Here is a 20,284-nt window from a genome sequence, read left to right as displayed (position 1 = left end):
GTAACGGAGGAGCAGTTCAAGGCTGCAGGAAGCCGGCGGAGAAGGAAGGTTGTGATTGATGTGGGAGATTCCCACCCAGCCAGGATATTCCCTTCTACTGGCAGGTCATTTGCAGCATGATGGTTTGAGTTTGGCCCATTATGCTGCCCATGTCCACCTCTTTCAGTCTCTCTCCTTCTCTCGCTTTGTTAGTAACAGTCTCTCGAACACCCAGCCGGGTGACCCGCTGTCCCACAATGCCTCATTATCAGCCTGTCAGCCTGCGAGGGCTGGCTAAATTAAGGTCCAAGGCAGCTGAGGCGACTGGCCAATTAACTCTGGAGCGTTTCTGCGTTGCAGATTTATCCGATGCCGCCCGGCTCACAGAGGGAGCAGCAACTTGCTCGACGTTTATTAATTGCTTTAATTACGTGGAGATGCTTCGTGTCTCTGAGCTTCAGCTGAAAAGTTTGGAAACGTTGCATGAGACTTTCTGAAGCTGAAACTCGGCACATTATGAGCGACATGTTGGTCCAGCTGCTGCTGGGACCAGAGGCCGAGTCCTCCTGTTGGTCCAGATGCTGCTGGGACCAGAGGCCGAGTCCTCATGTTGGTCCAGGTGCTGCTGGGACCAGAGGCCGAGTCCTCCTGTTGGTCCAGCTGCCGCTGGGACCAGAGGCCGAGTCCTCCTGTTGGTCCAGCTGCTGGGACCAGAGGCCGAGTTCTCCTGCACCACCTTGTTGTTCTGCTGCAGGCTTTGGTCGGTGGCTCAGTCAAAGTAACGCCCATCTGGTTTGCACCAACAGAACTTTAGCCAAACCATCAGGGCGTTGCCTCCTGGCCCGGATCCATGGAGACCGGGCCAACTTCTGGTCCAGTTCTGATCGTCACATGGATGTTGATGAAGAGTCCAGAAAGTTCGGGTGGAGCTGCTGAAATCTGTTCTCATGTTCTTTTCATGGAGCTCCTCTTGCCTCCATCCTATTGGTGAGAATTTCATGAAGTGTTTGTTAATCCAGACAACATCCCAGATATTCAACCGCCAGCAGCCGGTTCTGATCCAGAGAGCAGGGCGGCTCGTTTCTCAGGAGAAGGTGGAACCGTCTGAGCTCCTCCGGTCGGTTCTGGTCTTTGTTTTGGCTTCTGCTGGAGAATCAAACTCGTCGGTCATCGTTCCTCTGAGCCTGTAACTCGTTCTCTCTGCCAGCATCGCTGCGTCCTGTCCTGTTGTTACACACACATTGGGGCGGCTCGGTGTGTGTTGTGGACCTTGAAGGTGTGTGTGTGGAAACGAGCCCCAGCCCCCTGCAGCTCCTCCTGTGATTTCTCTCAGAAAGTAACTGTATCATCATCTGTTGTTCGGACAGACCAGCTTCGCCCGGCCTCTGGTTCTCCACCCATCCTCATCCAGTGTTAATGGCTGCCCTGCCGGTGGTCATAATGTTGTGCCTGTTGTGCAGAGGAAGGTAAGCTGTGGGCTGTAAATGCCTGGCTGCAGGTTGGTACCTGCTGGTTCAGTGCAGTGATGAACTCTCTGGGTTTTCTCTCATTTATATGCATCTGTTCTCTTTTCTCCAGTGAAGCTCATTGATTTTCCTCAGACTTCTTAACTGAGCCATTTTCTTTAAATTACCACAGCTACGGTATAGATCACACCGCTGAGAGGGAAGAAGCGTTCTCTAACTGGGCCGCATATGCAGCTGTGAGTTGATATGAATATTTGTAAATGGGACTTGATGTGAATACATTCTGGTAGTTTGGAGTAAATAATTTTCTCCCTGGTGGTTTTACAGTATCTGTTGCATCATATCTGTGCCGACGCTCTGCGTCTGCCCCTCCAGCCTCTCTGCCGCGGTTTTCTCTCTGCGTTGTGTGATTTTTATGTAGATGGGAATTTATTCCTAATTTTAGAGAAAAGAACTTAAAGCACAGCCCAGATGCCCAGAAGTGGTTGTTCTGAAACGTAGAGGATTAGGAAGTGGAAGTTTGCCGGCCGCTCACTTCCTGGTGTCTCTGGTTCCACTTCCTGAAAGCTGCTGATCTATTTAGACGTTTTCACATGAACTCCCACATCAGCAGGCCTGGTTTTCCATCCCTCTCTTTTCTTTCCTCAACATCTCCAGACATTCAGTCGAACCTGAGCATCTCTCCTCGTCGCTTCATCCCTCTGGTTCCTCCATCAGAACAAAACGGCACCAGTTTTACTTTGACCCTTTAAAAAGCTCAGTTATGCTTCAGTCACTCTTTATCACATTATCTCCTGTAGTTGTTTCACAAGTCTGATCCGAGTTATTTATGGTCTGGAATGCTGATTATTTTTAATTATGCAGTTATGAGGAAACATCTGCCTTTGTAGTACAAACATTCACATTTATTTTAAATATTAAGTTATGTCAAAACTTAATATTTTCTGCTCAGTAGCAGTGGTGGTAACACAGAGCTAACTTCCTTTAGCGTAGCGGTTCTCAACGTGGGCGGTACCGCCCCCCAGGGGCGGCAGGGGGCGCTGGCGGACATTTTTACAAAAGGGGGGCGCTGGGATGCCTTTGGGGGGCGTTTGGTCGAAGGTAAACTTTACACCTTAAATGCACAACAATACCAGTTTAGACTTTGAGCAACTTGGTAAAACTGTATTGTGTAACATTAAATCATGCTTGGCTGCAACTGTATCGATGGCAGCTCTTCTTCTATTCAGTGTCTGTTAGCTTCTGTGCAGCAGGTGATGAGTGAAGATTACTGATGGTTAATAAACGATAAAATAAATGTAGCAACAGGAAAGAAACTAAAGTGAACACAGCAATAAACCAAGAGAAGATAAAACTAATCAAAGGAAACTAAATGGAAATGAATGAAGAACAAAATGCAAGAATAAACTAAGAAACTAAAGTAAATACAGAGGAATAAACTGGTATGGCAAGACCTTTAGAGCAATAATTAATACAGAGACTGTATGGCAAGAATAAACAGACACTATTTCCGGATAAAAGGTAAAATAATATTGTTTTAGTGCCATGGGTTTGTTGAGACCACATCTAGTACTGAGAATAAATATATCTTACAGACCATGACAGTAAAGAACTGATCACTTATTTATGTTTTAATTAGATTTAATAAATTTATTTCTTCAATATAATTTTTCATGTCAGTGTTAATGTCATGAGGCTGATGACTCCATGACACTTTCAATTTGACTCATTAGGATTTGATTAAGAACCAGATTTGTAATTTCTGTCCAGTAAAACTATTAATCTATAATCAATAGTCAGATCTATATAAAGATATAATCCATGTTTCTGTCTCATATCTTTATGGCATTAAAAGGAACTTTAGTTTTTCCACTGAAAGCTCTGGTTTGAACAATAAATGCCACATGAAGTTTTATGGATGATGCTCTGATGTCCCATTCTCCTGAAGGCAGCACAGAGCTGCACCACCAGAAACAGTGAAGAGAAGAAGAGCTGTGATTAATGTAGTTACAGTTCTATCCATGTTTTAATGTTGCAGCTCAGTCGGTTGGAAATAGATCAAAGTTTAAACTGGCATGTTGAACATCTTTTATCTGCTCATTTTGTGGAAGACTTAACTAGAAAATGACACAGAATAAGAATATTGTTTCCACTCTGATTTGCTGCTGTTAGGCCTACAGATTTTAACTTGAATGTTTGTTGCATTTTTCATAGACGCCTGTGAAAATAATTTCTATTCTCGTGACTTTTTTGTTCTCTGGGAAATTATTTTTGATGATAAATACAGAAACAAGCATAAAAATCAAAACATCTACAATAGTGATAGTTATATTAATGATAAAATAATAGTCAGTGCAAAGTAGCCTGCAAATTCTTTGGTGGGAGGAAGGGGGGCTGGATAAAGGCTGGGGGGGCGCTGGGCCGAAAAAGGTTGAGAAACACTGTGTTAGCGCTTTACTGCCTATGCTAACTTTGAAAATGTTCATCGCATTTACTTTGTTGTGGTTCCAGCTGCAGCCACTGTGCTGCAGCCGCTGTGGTTCCAGCTGCAGCCGCTGTGCTGCAGCCGCTGCGGACTCTGAGTCTCCCTCATGGCAGCAGCTGATCCACCGAGGAGCTGCAGGCTAAAATATCCTCTGATTGAGTATTGATCCGGTATCGTCAGAGAAGCAGAGATGACAAAAGTTCACACATGAAAACAAGATGGCGGCCGGCGGCCCGTCACCTGGCTGATGAGGTGAGATCATAATCTTGTCCAAACACATGCAGTGGGTTCTAACGGTAATGGAATCGTCAACTTGTCAATATCAGGCGACATGTTGTTGGTCACCATTAAGGAAAAGTCTGTTTTCCTGCTAGGAGGGAAAAACGCTGTCAGGAAACTGGATCTGCATTCTGAGAGCTTCCTGTCTGTCGGGAGGAGCTTCTGACCTCAGCGCTTTGCTTTCTCTGGTTCTTATTTATTTTTTATTCTTGACAGCTTGAAAAATGTTCAGCAGCAAAATAAAACATAATGGTTTATGAAAATACATTTGCTGTCAGTTGAATGTCCCTGAAGCTTTTTCTGTTTCATTTATCATAAAACTCAGTGGACTGCAGATCCCCGGCACACAGACTGCTGCTGCGTTTTCCTTATTGTAGCATCAGAGGAGCTTTAATTGCCTCCATGAAGGATTTTCTCCTGATGAGCTTTGCTGGTGTCTTCAGCCTCTGAATGGATTCCAGGAAGAGTTGGACAGAAGCGGACCGGTCCAATCACCTCCACTCGATCATCGATCATCATCGCACTTTGATCCGTCTGCAGCTCAGTTCGCTGAATTAAAATGCACCAGGAGCTGAGAGCAGCTCCAGATGATCAGAGCCGGTGTTACGTCAATCCGCGTTTCCCCATCAGATACGGTTCCCCCTGCATCTTCTTGCCGCTCCGCCCACGCGGCAAAATACGCGCGTGCTCGTGATGAGCACCCAGAAAGCACGCGCGTAGGGAACTACGGACACCGTGAAAGTTCAAACGATATGTTTCGGCAAAGTTGTCACTTTCTTCACGTTTTTGCGGGAAACCAATAGTAATAATACTAATAACAATAATAATAAAAAAATAATAGTAATGAAAAATACATATATGTCACATATATTATATTTATTATAAATGTATATATGTTTAATTTTATTTATATATATATATATATATATATATATATATATATATATATATATATATATATATATATATATATATATATATATAAACAGGGCAATGCATTTTAATGCTCAATATTACCCATCAGATACCGTTCCCCTTGTTTTACAGTGGGGGAACGATATCTGATGGGTAATATTGAGCATTAAAATACTTTACCCTGTTTTTATTTCATAAATATGTATAATTATGATATAATAATTATAATATATAATAATTATATATATATATATGACGTATATGTATTTATCATCACTATTATTTATTATTATTACTATTATTATTGTTGTTGTTGTTGTTATTATTATTAGTTTCCCGCAAAAACGTGAAGAAAGTGACAACTTTGCCGAAACATGTTGTTTGAGCTTGAGTTTGAACTGGTGTCCGTAGTTCCCTACGCGCGTGCTTTCTCAGTGCTCAGCACGAGCACGCGCGTATTGTGCCGCGTGGGCGGGGCGGAGCGGCAAGAAGACGCAGGGGGAACCGTATCTGATGGGGAAACGCGGATTGACGTAACACCAGGCAGGAGGTTCCCCTCGGGTCGAGCTGGAGCCGCCGCGCGTCCCGCCGCGCGTCCCGCCGCCTCCCCCCGTCCTGCCGCGCGTCCCGCCGCGCGTCCCGCCGCCTCCGCCCATCGCCTCCCCCCGTCCTGCCGCGCGTCCTGCCGCGCGTTCCGCCGCCTCCACACGTTACGATGAGCCTCTGAGTTTTGGCAGCTCAGCTGTTTTTAGTGACACTTTTCAGTAAATTCCTCTGGTTTTACGGTTTGGGGCAGTTTCACTGAATCGTTACATCTCTCTTGCTCACGCTGCATTTTATGGTGCAAATGTTTTAATGTCAGCAGTATGAAGCGATGGCTCCTGTTTCTACTTTCAGACTGAGACCAGATTACAGAGGAAATCTTTCTCACTTGAATTTTCTGAGAAAAAACTGTTAATATTTTCTAAGTTTTTCTCAACTTTTTGTGGTTCCTGCTTGTTTGACCTTTGAACCCTGAAGATCTCTCCTAATAGAAACGTTGACACTCAGGCCGATTGAGCTGATTGATTATTGGGTCATTGCAGAGCTGAACTTCTTCATGTTTGATGTTTCAAACTCAGTTTCATGTCAGGAACCTGAAGTCACACCAGCTTCATTCATTCATCCTCAGATTGTTAAAAATGTCCGACGTGCGTCTTGTGCTTTTCCCTTAAATCAGTCGGTTTAGGTTTGTCTTTGCATGGATCTGCGTTGGGCTGCAGCTCATCGCTCAGCAGCTGAAGTTTGACTTTGGAGCCTCGGTTTTTACAGGCGACTTACAGGCTGATGTCATCAAATGTTGAACTTCAGGATGGATCCGTTCGTAAACGTCTACATGAACACAACGTTACTGCTGTTTGGTCGGCAGCCATATTGGATTTAAAGGCCTGGTTGGTAAGAAATACTACAACGATGTTTTCTAGTGAGTAGAAAACTCCAGAACGCTGCGTCTGAACTCCCCCCCAGATTCTGCTTCAGACAGCCGATAGAAACAAGTTACCCAGATCAACATGAAGCTTTTACTTTGAAGTTGGCCTGAAGTGAACCGTGAGGAGGAAGCAAACTGGGATGGGAAGGAAGCCGGAGTAAATCTGGAGCAGAGCAGGAAGTGAGCCGGCGGCTGCAGGGAGAGACGGGAAGGCAGACGGCAGCGTGCTAACACAGCCGTCTGTTAGCTTCTTAAAGGCTAATGTGGTGCAACATGAGTGAAGCCGTCTCTCTGCAGCGTCCTTCCTGTGGAGGCAGGAACCTCCATGCTGCCGCTGCGTTGAGAGCTGCCTGACGCCGGCAGGATTTATCTGCCTCGCTCCGTTTCCATTAATGACCCCAGAAGCCCGAGCCGCGCGGACAGCTGCAGCCGGCCTGCGATTCATGGCGGGACTCGACACGTCCGGCCTCTGGCCGCACTAACCTTCCTCATCACCCGTCTGCTGTAAAGCACTCTGTGGAAGAGCTGCTCCATTATGGCAACAAGTGCATTTTGACGAGGGGTCAAGCTCGTCCGAACGTCGTCCACGTTTAGAAAAGACTCTTCACTCTGCAATCTGGAGCTGCTGTGGCCGACTGCACTTTACAGCTGACCCCGCTTCGCTTTCTGCTTCATCCGCTTCCATCCTGCAGAGGCACTAAAACGTCCTCAGAGACTCGCGTCCAGACGCGGCACAGCAGAGATGTATATTTAATATAGAGTCAAACAGCAAGTGTGAGCGGCTGGCAGCTGCTGCCGGACCGGAACCGAGGAAATACAGAACCTGGAACCGAAGAACCGAAAAACTTCACAGGACGAATAAAGGAAACAGCAGCCAGCGAAACGGATCTGACCAAAAAACATTAAAATGAGACCAACAAGACGGAAAAGAGCCAAGTGGGTCCTGGTTCTGGTCCTGGTCCTGGTTCTGGTCCTGGTCCTGGTTCTGGTCCTGGTTCTTGTTCTGGGGTCCTGGTTCTGGTCCTGGTCCTGGTTCTGGTCCTGGTTCTGGGTCTGGGTCTGGGTCTGGTCCTGGTCCTGGTTCTGGTTCTGGGTCTGGTCCTGGTCCTGGTCCTGGTTCTGGTCCTGGTTCTGGTCCTGGTTCTTACAGACTGGGCCTAACATCAGATCCAAACATGTCTCCTCCAAACCAATCAGAGCCAGGAGGCGGGTCTTAGTGCTGTCAGTCATCCTGATGTACGCGCTGCTCAATGTGCTGATGGTGGAGAACCAACTAACAGGAAGTCAGTCTGTCATCAGTGGCTATGATAAGTAGCCTTAGCATTCATGTTAGCCTGTGGCTATGCTAACTAGCCTTAGCAATCATGTTAGCCTGTGGCTATGCTAACTAGCCTTAGCATTCATGTTAGCCTGTGTTGTGGTGAGCCAACTAGCGTGGCAGAGAGAAAGGAGGGGTCTGAGGTGTGTGCACACAAGAGTGATTGATGGCGATAAGCCCCACCTCCTGTCTCTGATTGGTTCTTTCATACTGAGTGGAGTGTTTCTGCTTGCGCACTGGGAGAACTGGGAGAAGACAGAGGAGCTCCAGTTCTTCCCAGATGATCTGTTTTATTTTAAATGTTGGCTGAAGTTCATCCTGCAGCTTTGGTGTTTGGTGGCGCTGCCTTCAAACTGGGTGATTTCCAGCATCTGGAAACTGGTCCCAGTATGAAGCAGCTGGGACCCGTCCTGCTGAGCTGCAGCTGACTCTGTTTGCTTTCAAATGTTTTTCTTTTCATTCAATTAAACTTATCAAGTAGAGCTGAAGGAAGTCAAACAGATGGAGGGTAGGAGGCGGTCCGGTCTGGGTTTCCTCTGGTTGCATGAGGAACAGGGAGGTGGTCTGGTTCGGTCCGATCCAGTCTGGTCTGATCTGGTCTGATCCTGTCCAATCCGGTCTGAACCGGTCTGGTCTGATCCAGTCCAGTCTGGTCTGGTTCTGATCCAGTCCGGTCCGAACCAGCCTGATCCGGTCCGGTCCAACCAGGTCTGATCCGGTCCGGTCTGAACCAGCCTGTTCTGGTCTGATCCGGTCCCGTGTGGTCTGAACCAGCCTGTTCTGGTCTGATCCGGTCCAGTCCGGTCCGAACCAGCCTGATCCGGTCCAACCTGGTCCGGTCCGTTTGCTCCTCACCTGATGGTAAAATCATCCTGAGCTTCTGCTGACGATGCAGAAAGTTTATCATCAGCTTCTTGTTCCTCATATTTAGTAAAACTGGAGCTGAAAAGCATCAGCTGTGGTTTTGGCTCCTGCTGGGAAACAGCAGGAATTAAACTGTTTATTACTGTTGGCCACATAATTACTGCCTGCCTGTGTCCCCTGTGACCTTTGACCCAACATGGCCGCCCTGCAGCAGTTCAGAAGATGAACTCAGACAGTTTCTGTCCTGTTCAAACCTTTTTCTGTCAGTTACATTTATTTCTAAAGCACTTCTAGACACTACAGCACAGAATCATCAAACAAAAAGAAAAACAAATATCACACAATTTACAGCAATCACAAAGACTGAAATGCTCCACATTTCATCTCAGTGGATCTTTAGAAGCTGCTTAAAATCCTCTGAGCCTGAAACAGACCGAAGATAAGAAAAGGGTTAATTCTGTAGAAAAACACGGTGGATGGAATGAAATCCGTTTTATTTCAGATCTGTGATGAACGAGCCTGCAGGTCTGAAGTGATCGAAGCTCCTCGCTCTGTTCCATGTCAGAGTCCTGGCCGTGTTTTCCTCCCGTTAAGCTCCGCCCCCAGGTTGCCGGGTGACAGCGTCACCAGCTCTGATGATGGATGAGGCCACCGAGCTGCACATGTCCAACATAACTGCATTTTCCTGCTCAGCCGAAGCCGCCTGACAGGCGGCGTTTATGAAACTGTCACTGCGAAACTCGGTCGGCTCGTCTGAGATCATCTCTGGATGTGTAAAACTTTCCCATATTCCCTCAGGAACCAGGCTGTCCTAACCGGACGACACCACTCAGCCAAACCTGAGTAAAAGTAATCATTTTGTACCAGTATGTGTAAATTCAGCCCAGCTGTTCTGATGCAGTGATGCTTCTTAAATCAGTTCTAGTATTCCTTACTGACCTTTAATACTTTCATCATGTTATCTTTGGAAATCGTTTTGCATAATTTAGATTTAGTTACCAGCTGATTATCAGGATGAGAGGAAACCAGCAGAGCAGCTTCTCAGGTTTTATGATGGAGACAGCCTCACATTTTATTATATATATATATATATATATATATATATATATATATATATATATATATATATATATATATATATATATATATATATATATATATATATATATATATATATATATATATAGCCTAAGGGAGGAACTGGAACCAGTTCATCGGGGCCCTCGGGGCAGACAGTCACCCCCAGACGGGAGCGGTGGCTAAAACAGGAACAACCAGGTGGTGTAGAACTAGAGGGTGTAGAACCAGGTGGTGTCTCCACCCTCCTGGTTCCAGTCAGAACCAGGTGGTGTAAAACCAGGTGGTGTAGAACCGGGTGGTGTAGAACCAGGTGGTGTAGAACCAGGTGGTGTAGAACCGGGTGGTGTAGAACCGGGTGGTGTAGAACCGGGTGGTGTAGAACCGGGTGGTGTAGAACCAGGTGGTGTAGAACCGGGTGGTGTAGAACCGGGTGGTGTAGAACCAGGTGGTGTCTCTACCCTCCTGGTTCTACTCAGGTCTCCAGCTGCAGCTTCTGGTTTGTTTCTCTGGTCTCAGACTTTCGTCCTCTGGGCCTGAAATGTTCTGCAGCTGCTAGAAGAACCACTGAGGAACCGAAGGGTCAGGGCAGAGGTCAGAGGTCGGCCTGATCTCTGGTCTCCAGGCGGAACAACTGAAGTTCTAGATCTTTAACTGTAGATCTATGGTTCTAGATCGTTCCTCTTCAGTAACTTCAGCTTGTTTCTGTTGGGGAGTTTTGGCTCATAGAGACATGATCTTTTTCTCAGCCTCTGATTGGATGGGTTCAAAGGTCACCTGGTGACATCATGATGTAGAGCTGCATTTCATCGCGTCGTCACGGTAACTAATCCTATAACTTATGGCGTAGGATGAGTTAGAACAGGGGTGTCAAACTCCAGTCCTGGAGGGCCGCTGTCCTGCAGTTTTTAGATGTGCCACAGGTACAAAACACCTGAATCAAATGGCTTAATTACCTCCTCAGTTCTCCAGAGCCTTGCTAATTACTTAATTATTCTATTCAGGTGTGGAGCAGCAGAGGCACTTCTAAAAGTTGCAGGACACCGGCCCTCCAGGACTGGAGTTTGACACCCCTGAGTTAGAAGCATGTCGATGTTAAGGTTTCAGGATCAGGTTTTCTGAGCTTCCATGAAACATTTATAATAATTTTGATGGTCAGACTGGAACCAGTGCAGTACTGGACCAGAGAGTCCCACCCAGCTCAGTGGCTCCAGCATGGTCCTCTGACGGTACACAACGCTGGTTCTGATGCTGAGGTCCAACAGAACCAGCGTCTGGATTCAGGATCTAGTAGGTTCCTGGTTCTGATTCTGATTTCTGGGAGTTTTAGTTCTTCTGTCTCCTGGTTTGTTTCATTTGGTGATCCAGAGAACCAGAGTGACAGAAATGTGTCGGATGACATGACGTCCGTTGGCAGGTTTCCTCTCGTCGCTCCGCCTCCTCTCTGTCTGCCGTCCTAAGAGCTTTTCAGTTTGATTCACTGAGACGGCAGAAAAAAGTTAGGAGGTTTTCTCCGGTGGGAATTAATTGGCGTTTCTGTTTAAAAAAGATTTACAGAGTGAAGAGTGATTAGCTGGAAACATCGGAGGGCACCTTCAGGCCGTCAGACCCAGAAATCCACACGGGGAGGTTTGTTACAATCTGCAGAAACATGAGCGGAATATGTTGCAGCGTCACCTTTGCCTGCGGTGTGTTTGCAGCGCTCGGGTTCTGCATGTGCTGCTGCGTGTTTTGAGGTTCTGCTCGTCTCTACTGAGAACCGTCTCTCTCTGTGGATCCGGACCTGATGCTGCAAACCTCCAGCTCTTCCTCCGTCTCACCTGAGACGCCTCCAGCTGCAGCAGAACTCAGAGAGAGACACGTTTCCAACGTTCTGTACAAGAAAGCAGCTATAAAATGAATCCAGTTGGTCTTCAAAATATAAAACGTCATTTTATTTGGACAGCTTTAAGATATTTCGTTTTTTCTCTGATATGTTTGTATTTGTGCACCAATTAAAGATGTTTCAGTCAAAGTTTTCATATTTCCATTCTGACCATCAGCTACTTTTCACTTCAATTTATTTTATTTCCAAACAGCCGTTTCACAACAAAAATCACCTAGAAGTTCTTTGCAAACAGAATAATATGATTTAATATCACGCTTTCATTCCAGTTGATCCTAATCATAATCACTGCATTATGTTCAGTTTATTTTTAAAATTAGCTTAAAATGTTTCTAGGGAAACCCAGCAGGGCATCGAGTCCTGACTTTCAGCGTTCACTCCTCCTGACCAGCAGGGGGCGACGGCAGACAGTCGTTTATGATGAGTTACTGACTCTGCAGCCTCACACTGACCATGCATGTAGCGACAGTGGAGAGGAACAACTCTCCCTTAACAGGAAGAAAGTTCCCACAGAACCAGAACCGGGCTCAGTACCAGCAGAACCATCTGCAGAGCAGAGACACAGAGACAAGCAGGAGATTACGTAGGATTATGTTTGATGTTCATGAAAGTAAAAAGATCTGAGATCAGATCAGATCAATCATCTTCAAAAAGCCGTTGTTGATTTTCAAAATAAAGCTAAATATTTGCATATATATAAAAACATATATCTGCAGCGACTCTTTCTCCATCATTTTATCATTGATGAATAATGATTAAAAAAGTTTTTTTTATCAGTATTGTGACTAAATGTAAATTTAGGTCTAATTTCATTTATGAAAGTTTAACAGTTGCTGCTTTTCTTGAAGATTTAATAGTTTTTATAAGGATGCTGAAGATTTTTTGCCTTACAAGGAAATAATGTCTGACTGCCTGACATGCAGAGCAAACATGTGAGGAACACTGGATGCTGTTTTCAGTCACATTCCTTATAAAAACAGAAACTTTTGCTTATTTTAAGGATTTGATTGATGCTCAGCAGAAGGAAAATGTCTGATCAGCTCCTTAAGATGAATTTCTTTTCATTGCCTCCGTTTAACTGTCCAATGCACAAAGCTGTAGTGATGAATTACTGTAACGGTTTAACATATTCTGACATGTGCAGTTAAGCACCGCTTCCTGAAAACGCGCCTGTTTCTGGGCTTCTTTTGTTCAGCTCCTTTGTCTGACGTGTCTGCTAATAGTTGGCATATTTCCTGCATGAGATCCTGCATGAAAGGTTGCGATCGTTCATTCTAATGGCTGTCTTGGGTCTTGCATTTTAATGAGTTGCCTTGAGCTTCCAGTCCGCACTCCAGAGTCCACAGCAGTTGAGATGGATGCTGAGAAACATGAAGATAGGAACTAAAACAAAAGGAGAAAGTTGGCGTGCCTGTTTGGAAAACACGGAATGAGGAGTTCAGCACCAGGAAGCTGGAATTTCCATGAAAAGATGTAAGGATTTAACGAACATCTCTTAGATCTGGAAAGAAGCAAATACTCTCAATCTGTAATTATATGTGAAATAAGAGGTACACAGTTATCATCACACCAGCAGAAACTGGTTACCAGTCACCATTAATGGTGCATAATAATCACGACTCGACATGTTTGTGTTACGCTTCAGTCAGCAGTAAACAAACATTTTCAGTTTCTGAAATGTTTGATGATTTAAAACATTTTCCAGCATCATCAGCTGAACAGATCACACATCGATAGACATGTTGATGTTCAGACGTTTTAAGTAAGACTGTTCATATTTGAGAATAAATCATTTCATGGTAGTTTTTCTGATTGGACAGCCTGGTGTCCCAGCTGCACCTGAACGCATCACGAGCTTCTGTTGGAAAAGCCTCTCAGTTTGATTGATGCTGCAGGAGAAACATTAATATTCCTAAATATGAGTTTAGTGAGAGCTGGGAGTCTGTTCTGTTCTGGTGTCACTTTCTAAACATTCCCTCCAGAACGCGGCTTTGAGCTTTTGGTTCCGCCCAAAACATTCTGCCTGTGTTCAGGTGTTTTCCTCTGCTGGTCATTTATTAGTTGGATACATTATGATCGATATCTTACACAGATTAAACACACACAGATTCCCAGCTACAGTTGGACCCATCAGGAGCTGCTTTGAAATGTTGACCAATAAGAAAGCAGTTGGCATGGCAACCTAGAAAATGTCCAGTTACTTAGAAGTTGATGAGGAAGTGATCTGTAAGTTGATGCTGATGGATTCACATCAATCTTCTGCCAACAGAAATCCTGACCGCGCAGCGAAGCACCAACACAATCTGATTCCCTCCATAAGTTATTTAATCATAAAAACACTTCAGTTTAAAAGCTGTCATCGTTCACATTTCATCAGAAACCGGATCATATTCAGCGTTTCGGTTTTTCAGAGGCAGATTTTTAGGGAAAAAGGAGCAAATTAGTGATTATTAGATTTGAGGACATGAATGTTTTAATGGTTTGAATCCAAACACTCAACCTGGTTGGAACAACAGTTAATAAAACTGTTTATAAATTATATTTTATGGATGAAGTTTCTGTTTCCTGCATGTTTATTAAACCTGTGGTGAAAATCTGAAAGTTTCTGGAAGCAAAGTGCTTTTCATTCACTCTGAATGTTTCCCTCCTGAAAATGACTTCTTACGCCTCATTTAGTTTTTCAATTATCAAGCTAAGAGTTGATTTCATTACCATGGTGTGATTGTCATCATGGAGACTCAGGTTGTCTGTGGCTTTTCTCTCCTCATTAGCTTAGCTCTCCGTCTATATGTGGATTCTCATTAGCATACGGCACAGAAGAAACAACCAGCCTCTTCACTCCGTCTCTTCGGGCGGCCTCTGACCAATCACATGGCAGATCAGAGCCAGACCTCTGACCAATCACATGGCAGATCAGAGCCAGACCTCTGACCAATCACATGGCAGATCAGAGCCAGACCTCTGACCAATCACATGGCAGATCAGAGCGCCGCTGCAGGTAGACAGGCCAACAGCTGAACTGTCCACTTCTACTCACAGGAAGCATAGCAGGATGATCCTATTAACAATTTATAACAATTCACCTGTAAATGGCTTTAATAAGTGACATGAGAAAATAAGTGAACTATGATAGAGGAAGGAAAGGTGCTGCGATGTCCGTTGGACTCGTTATCACAGCGTCTGCAGCAGAGCTGCTCATCCTGCTGACCGACTGCAGCCAAAAGCTTTCAGGGACCAAAAACTCATGGCAGCAAAATTAACTCTAATGAAAAACTTTAAAATGTTCAAATTAAAATCACATTTTTGCCCACAAAAAGCGATGATGTGAATTTTTCAGGAACCTGTTTGTGTTGCAGGAAACAGATTGTGGATCTGAAAGCAGAACCAGACGTTTCCAAACTCAACCGTTTTCATGAAGGCACCGAATGTTGCTGCTGTTTCCCCTTTTTTCTTTAACAAGACGGTGGAATACACAAACAACCCTTCACACACACCTTCACACACACCTTCACACACACCAACCCTTCACACACACCTTCACACACACCAACCCTTCACACACACCAACCCTTCACACACACCTTCACACACACCTTCACACACACCTTCACACACACCTTCACACACACCTTCACACACACCTTCACACACACCTTCACACACACCTTCACACACACCTTCACACACACCTTCACACACCTTCACACACACCTTCACACACACCTTACACACACCAACCCCTCACACACACCTTCACACACACCTTCACACACACCAACCCTTCACACACACCTTCACACACACCAACCCTTCACACACACCAACCCTTCACACACACCTTCACACACACCTTCACACACACCTTCACACACACCTTCACACACACCTTCACACACACCTTCACACACCTTCACACACACCTTCACACACACCTTACACACACCTTCACACACCAACCCCTCACACACACCTTCACACACACCTTACACACACCTTCACACACACCTTCACACACACCTTCACACACACCTTCACACACACCTTCACACACACCAACCCCTCACACACACCTTCACACACACCAACCCTTCACACACACCTTCACACACACCTTCACACACACCAACCCTTCACACACACCTTCACACACACCAACCCTTCACACACCTTCACACATACCTTCACACACACCTTCACACACACCAACCCTTCACACACACCTTCACACACCAACCCTTCACACACACCAACCCTTCACACACACCTTCACACACACCAACCCTTCATACACACCTTCACACACACCTTCACACACACCTTCACAAACACCTTCACACACACCAACCCTTCACACACACCTTCACACACACCTTCACACACACCAACCCTTCACACACACCTTCACACACACCAACCCTTCACACACCTTCACACATACCTTCACACACACCTTCACACACACCAACCCTTCACACACACCTTCACACACACCTTCACACACACCTTCACACACACCTTCACACACACCTTCACACACACCAACCTGATTTCAGCAGGAATGCCTCACAGCTCATTCAGTTCTCAGGTTTTCTGTCCTTCCTGTTTGAAGAAGCTTCCAGGTCTGTGATGCTGCAGGAGAGCAGATCCTCTGATGGATCCTCCAGATGATGAATCACATCCGTTGCTGTTAGTTTGATTTGTTTTAAATTAAACTGAAGTTGTTTAGCTGCCTGTTCATTTATATTCAGGAATAATTGATGCCATAAGTGGATGATAGATGAAGAAATGCAGGTTTTGCTTCGCGCTGTGGAGTTCAGCCTGGTGACATGAACTGATCATCATCACAAATATCATCGGTTTGGGTTTTATTCTGCTGTCTTGGTTTGAACATGAATAACTTGAATGTTGTTTAATTCAGTTCACATGTTTGAACGTTTCGTTGTTTAGTGTCTGAGCTGTTTGGTTCCTCCAGCTCAGCTCGGTTTCCTCAGGATAAAATCCAGTTTTTATTCCAGAACCAACTCTGGTGTAGATTTGGGATCCATTTCCCTCCAGGACGGAAACGGAGCAGGTGCAGCTCCTACTGAAAGAAAACAGTTGAATGACAGCAAACGAAGCAAGGCGGGGAGCAGCAGGAGAACGAAGTGAGGTCAGAGGTCAGTTCTGGCTCCAGCAGCTGCAGCAGGTCGGGATCCAACGTGTTTCTGCCTCAGCGACTGAAGGATCCTCCTCCCGTCTTTCCTGTTAAACGTTTTAACGTTCGCAGTGCAGAGCGTGACGGAGGAAATGTTAGCAGCTCTTCCAGGAGTTTCTGCAGATTCACACCGAGATATTTTTAAGCTGTAAAAGTGCCTGAAAGTAATCGGAGTGAGTTCCAGGTGGAGCGTCTGGTGAGGAGAGGCGGTTTGTGACGCAGCGTTTCCTCCCACCGTTCTCTTGTTCCTGTAATTTTCTCTGTTTCATCTCGGCTTATCTGCGCTGCATTCTGCGCCTCAGCCTCGTAATTCATGTTGGAGAAGACGATTCATCTTTGAACTTCCTTTGATCTCATTCACACCTTGGATTGGATCGGCTCAGCCTTTGGTCTTTTCCCTCCCCTGATTCTGATTAAGAGAAATCCCATTCCTGCTTTTAGAAGATGGATAATTGAAATAGAAATTTCAATCACTGACATTCTCATGGATTCAGACGCCGTCTGGCTCTGCCAGTTTATCCTCTTTCCTCTATCTTGTCCATGTCGTCTCGCTTCATCTCAGTTTTTCACTGTCGGTCCCCTGGTGGCGCCGCCGAGCCGCTGATTTCCCTCAGTGGTAGAGAAAATAAAGGAGTCAGCTGTAGGCAGCCGCTCTGCGTCCAGAGGCTGGTGATCGAATCATAAACAACACCGCTGCCCTGATGCCACCCTGATGCCACCACCCTGCTGCCGCCACCCTGCTGCCACCCTGCTGCCACCCTGCCGCTGCCAGCCTGCTGCTGCCATGCTGCCACCCTGCTGCCACCACCCTGCTGCCGCCACTGCCCTGCCGCCACCCTGCCGCTGCCAGCCTGCTGCCACCACCCTGCCGCTGCCAGCCTGCTGCTGCCATGCTGCCACCCTGCTGCCACCGCCCTACCGCTGCCACCACCCTGCTGCCACCACCCTGCTGCCGCCACTGCCCTGCCGCCACCCTGCCGCTGCCAGCCTGCTGCCACCACCCTGCTGCCACCCTGCCGCTGCCAGCCTGCTGCTGCCATGCTGCCACCCTGCTGCCACCGCCCTACCGCTGCCACCACCCTGCTGCCACCACCCTGCTGCCGCCACCGCCCTGCCGCCACCCTGCCGCTGCCAGCCTGCTGCCACCACCCTGCTGCCACCCTGATGCCACCAACGCCCTGCTGCCACCCTGCCGCTGCCCTGCCGCCACCGCCCTGCTGCCACCCTGCCACCACCACCCTACCGCTGCCACCCCGCTGCCACCACCCTTCTGCCACCGCCCTGCCACCGCTCTGCTGCCACCACCGCCCTGCTGCCACCCTGCTGCCACCACCCTACCGCTGCCACCACCGCGCTGCTGCTGCCCTGCCGCCACCGCCCTGCTGCCACCCTGCCACCACCACCCTACCGCTGCCACCCTGCTGCCACCCTGCCACCACCACCCTACCGCTGCCACCCTGCTGCCACCACCCTACCGCTGCCACCACCCTACCGCTGCCACCACCGCGCTGCTGCTGCCCTGCCGCCACCACCCTGCTGCCACCCTGATGCCACCGCCCTGCTGCCACCAACGCCCTGCTGCCACCCTGCCGCCACCGCCCTACCGCTGCCACCCTGCTGCCACCAACGCCCTGCTGCCACCCTGCCGCCACCCTGCCGCCACCGCCCTACCGCTGCCACTCTGCCACCACCCTGCCGCTGCCCTGCCGCCACCGCCCTGCTGCCACTGCCCTGCTGCCACCACCACCCTACCGCTGCCACCCTGCTGCCACCCTGCCACCACCACCCTACCGCTGCCACCACCGCGCTGCTGCTGCCCTGCCGCCACCACCCTGCTGCCACCCTGATGCCACCGCCCTGCTGCCACCAAAGCCCTGCTGCCATCCTGCTGCCGCCGCTGCCACCCTGCCACCACCCTGCCGCTGCCCTGCTGCCACCGCCCTGCTGCCACCCTGCCACCACCACCCTACCGCTGCCACCCTGCTGCCACCCTGCCACCACCACCCTACCGCTGCCACCACCGCGCTGCTGCTGCCCTGCCGCCACCACCCTGATGCCACCGCCCTGCCACCGCCCTGCCACCGCTCTGCTGCCACCACCGCACTGCTGCCACCACCGCGCTGCTGCTGCCCTGCCGCCACCACCCTGCTGCCACCCTGATGCCACCGCCCTGCTGCCACCAACGCCCTGCTGCCACCAACGCCCTGCTGCCATCCTGCCGCCACCCTGCCGCCACCGCCCTACCGCTGCCACCCTGCCACCACCCTGCCGCTGCCCTGCCGCCACCGCCCTGCTGCCACCGCCCTGCTGCCACCCTGCCACCACCACCCTACCGCTGCCACCACCGCGCTGCTGCTGCCCTGCCGCCACCACCCTGATGCCACCGCCCTGCCACCGCTCTGCTGCCACCACCCTACCGCTGCCACCACCGCGCTGCTGCTGCCCTGCCGCCACCACCCTACCGCTGCCACCACCACCCTGCTGCCACCCTGCCACCACCACCCTACCGCTGCCACCCTGCCACCACCACCCTACCGCTGCCACCACCACGCTGCTGCTGCCCTGCCGCCACCGCCCTTCTGCCACCCTGCTGCCACCACCCTACCGCTGCCACCCCGCTGCAACCACCACCCGCTGCCACCCTGCTGCCACCTCCCTGCCACCGCTGCCCTGCCGCTGCCTCTCCACTTTCTGTCTCTGTGGTTTTTACCTCACTGACAGACGTTCATCACGTTGCGCTCTGACTCTGTCTGCCCAGTTCTGATCAGGTTCTGTTGGGTCCTGATTCTGATTTCAGGATTTCTGAGTCTGGAAAATAAAATGGAAAAATATTAAAATTTCCAGATTTTATTCCCTATAACTAAAGTTTTGTCCTCTCTTCTCTTCTCGTCTTTCCATTCTCTGCTTTCTTAAACTTCTACTTTCTCCCTCTTTCCCGTTTCTCTTTCTTTTCCATCTCTTGTTATTCCTTCTCTTCCTATACTTTCTTCCTCTCTAGCTTCCTTCTTTCTTTTGTCTTCTTTCCATCCGTTTTCCATCCTTTCTTCCTTTTTTGTGTATTTGATTCTTCACCCATTTCTTCCTCCTTCCTTTATTCCCTTCTTTCTTTCCTTCTTGGTTACTTTATTTTTTCTCTTGTCTTTCCTGTGCTCTTCCTTTCTTCCTTTTCTTATCATTCCTTCCATCCTCCCTCTCTCCTTGTGTCCTCCCCTCCTCTGTTTTATCTTCTGTTTCCAGTTAAATTAAATAGTTTAAACTTTTATCTCATCAAACATGTAAAGTTTTGTTGCCGTTTCTCGTTTTTCATAAACGGAAACAGAATTGAATGTGAATAATTCAAGTCAGTGTTATGAC

The 20,284-nt window shown here is 47.9% G+C and overlaps 1 protein-coding gene and 1 long non-coding RNA gene across 2 annotated transcripts in view; both read left to right on the top strand.

Annotated features, from left to right (window-relative positions):
• The window catches only part of cdh13 (cadherin 13, H-cadherin (heart)), a 279,377-nt gene that overhangs the window by 163,610 nt on the left and 95,483 nt on the right, over window positions 1–20,284 (top strand). The gene's annotated exons all lie outside the window — the stretch shown is intronic.
• LOC145552055 (uncharacterized) lies at window positions 10,242–11,865 on the top strand. Its single transcript, XR_014088001.1, has 2 exons — window positions 10,242–11,141; window positions 11,401–11,865. It is a non-coding gene; the product is annotated as an uncharacterized LOC145552055 (long non-coding RNA).

Source organism: Poecilia reticulata, chromosome 6 (assembly GCF_904066995.2).
Source record: "Poecilia reticulata chromosome 6, P_reticulata-male-v2, whole genome shotgun sequence".
NCBI lineage: Eukaryota > Metazoa > Chordata > Actinopteri > Cyprinodontiformes > Poeciliidae > Poecilia > Poecilia reticulata.
Note: the sequence above shows the minus strand (reverse complement) of the source record. Positions and strands in the feature narration are given on the sequence as shown.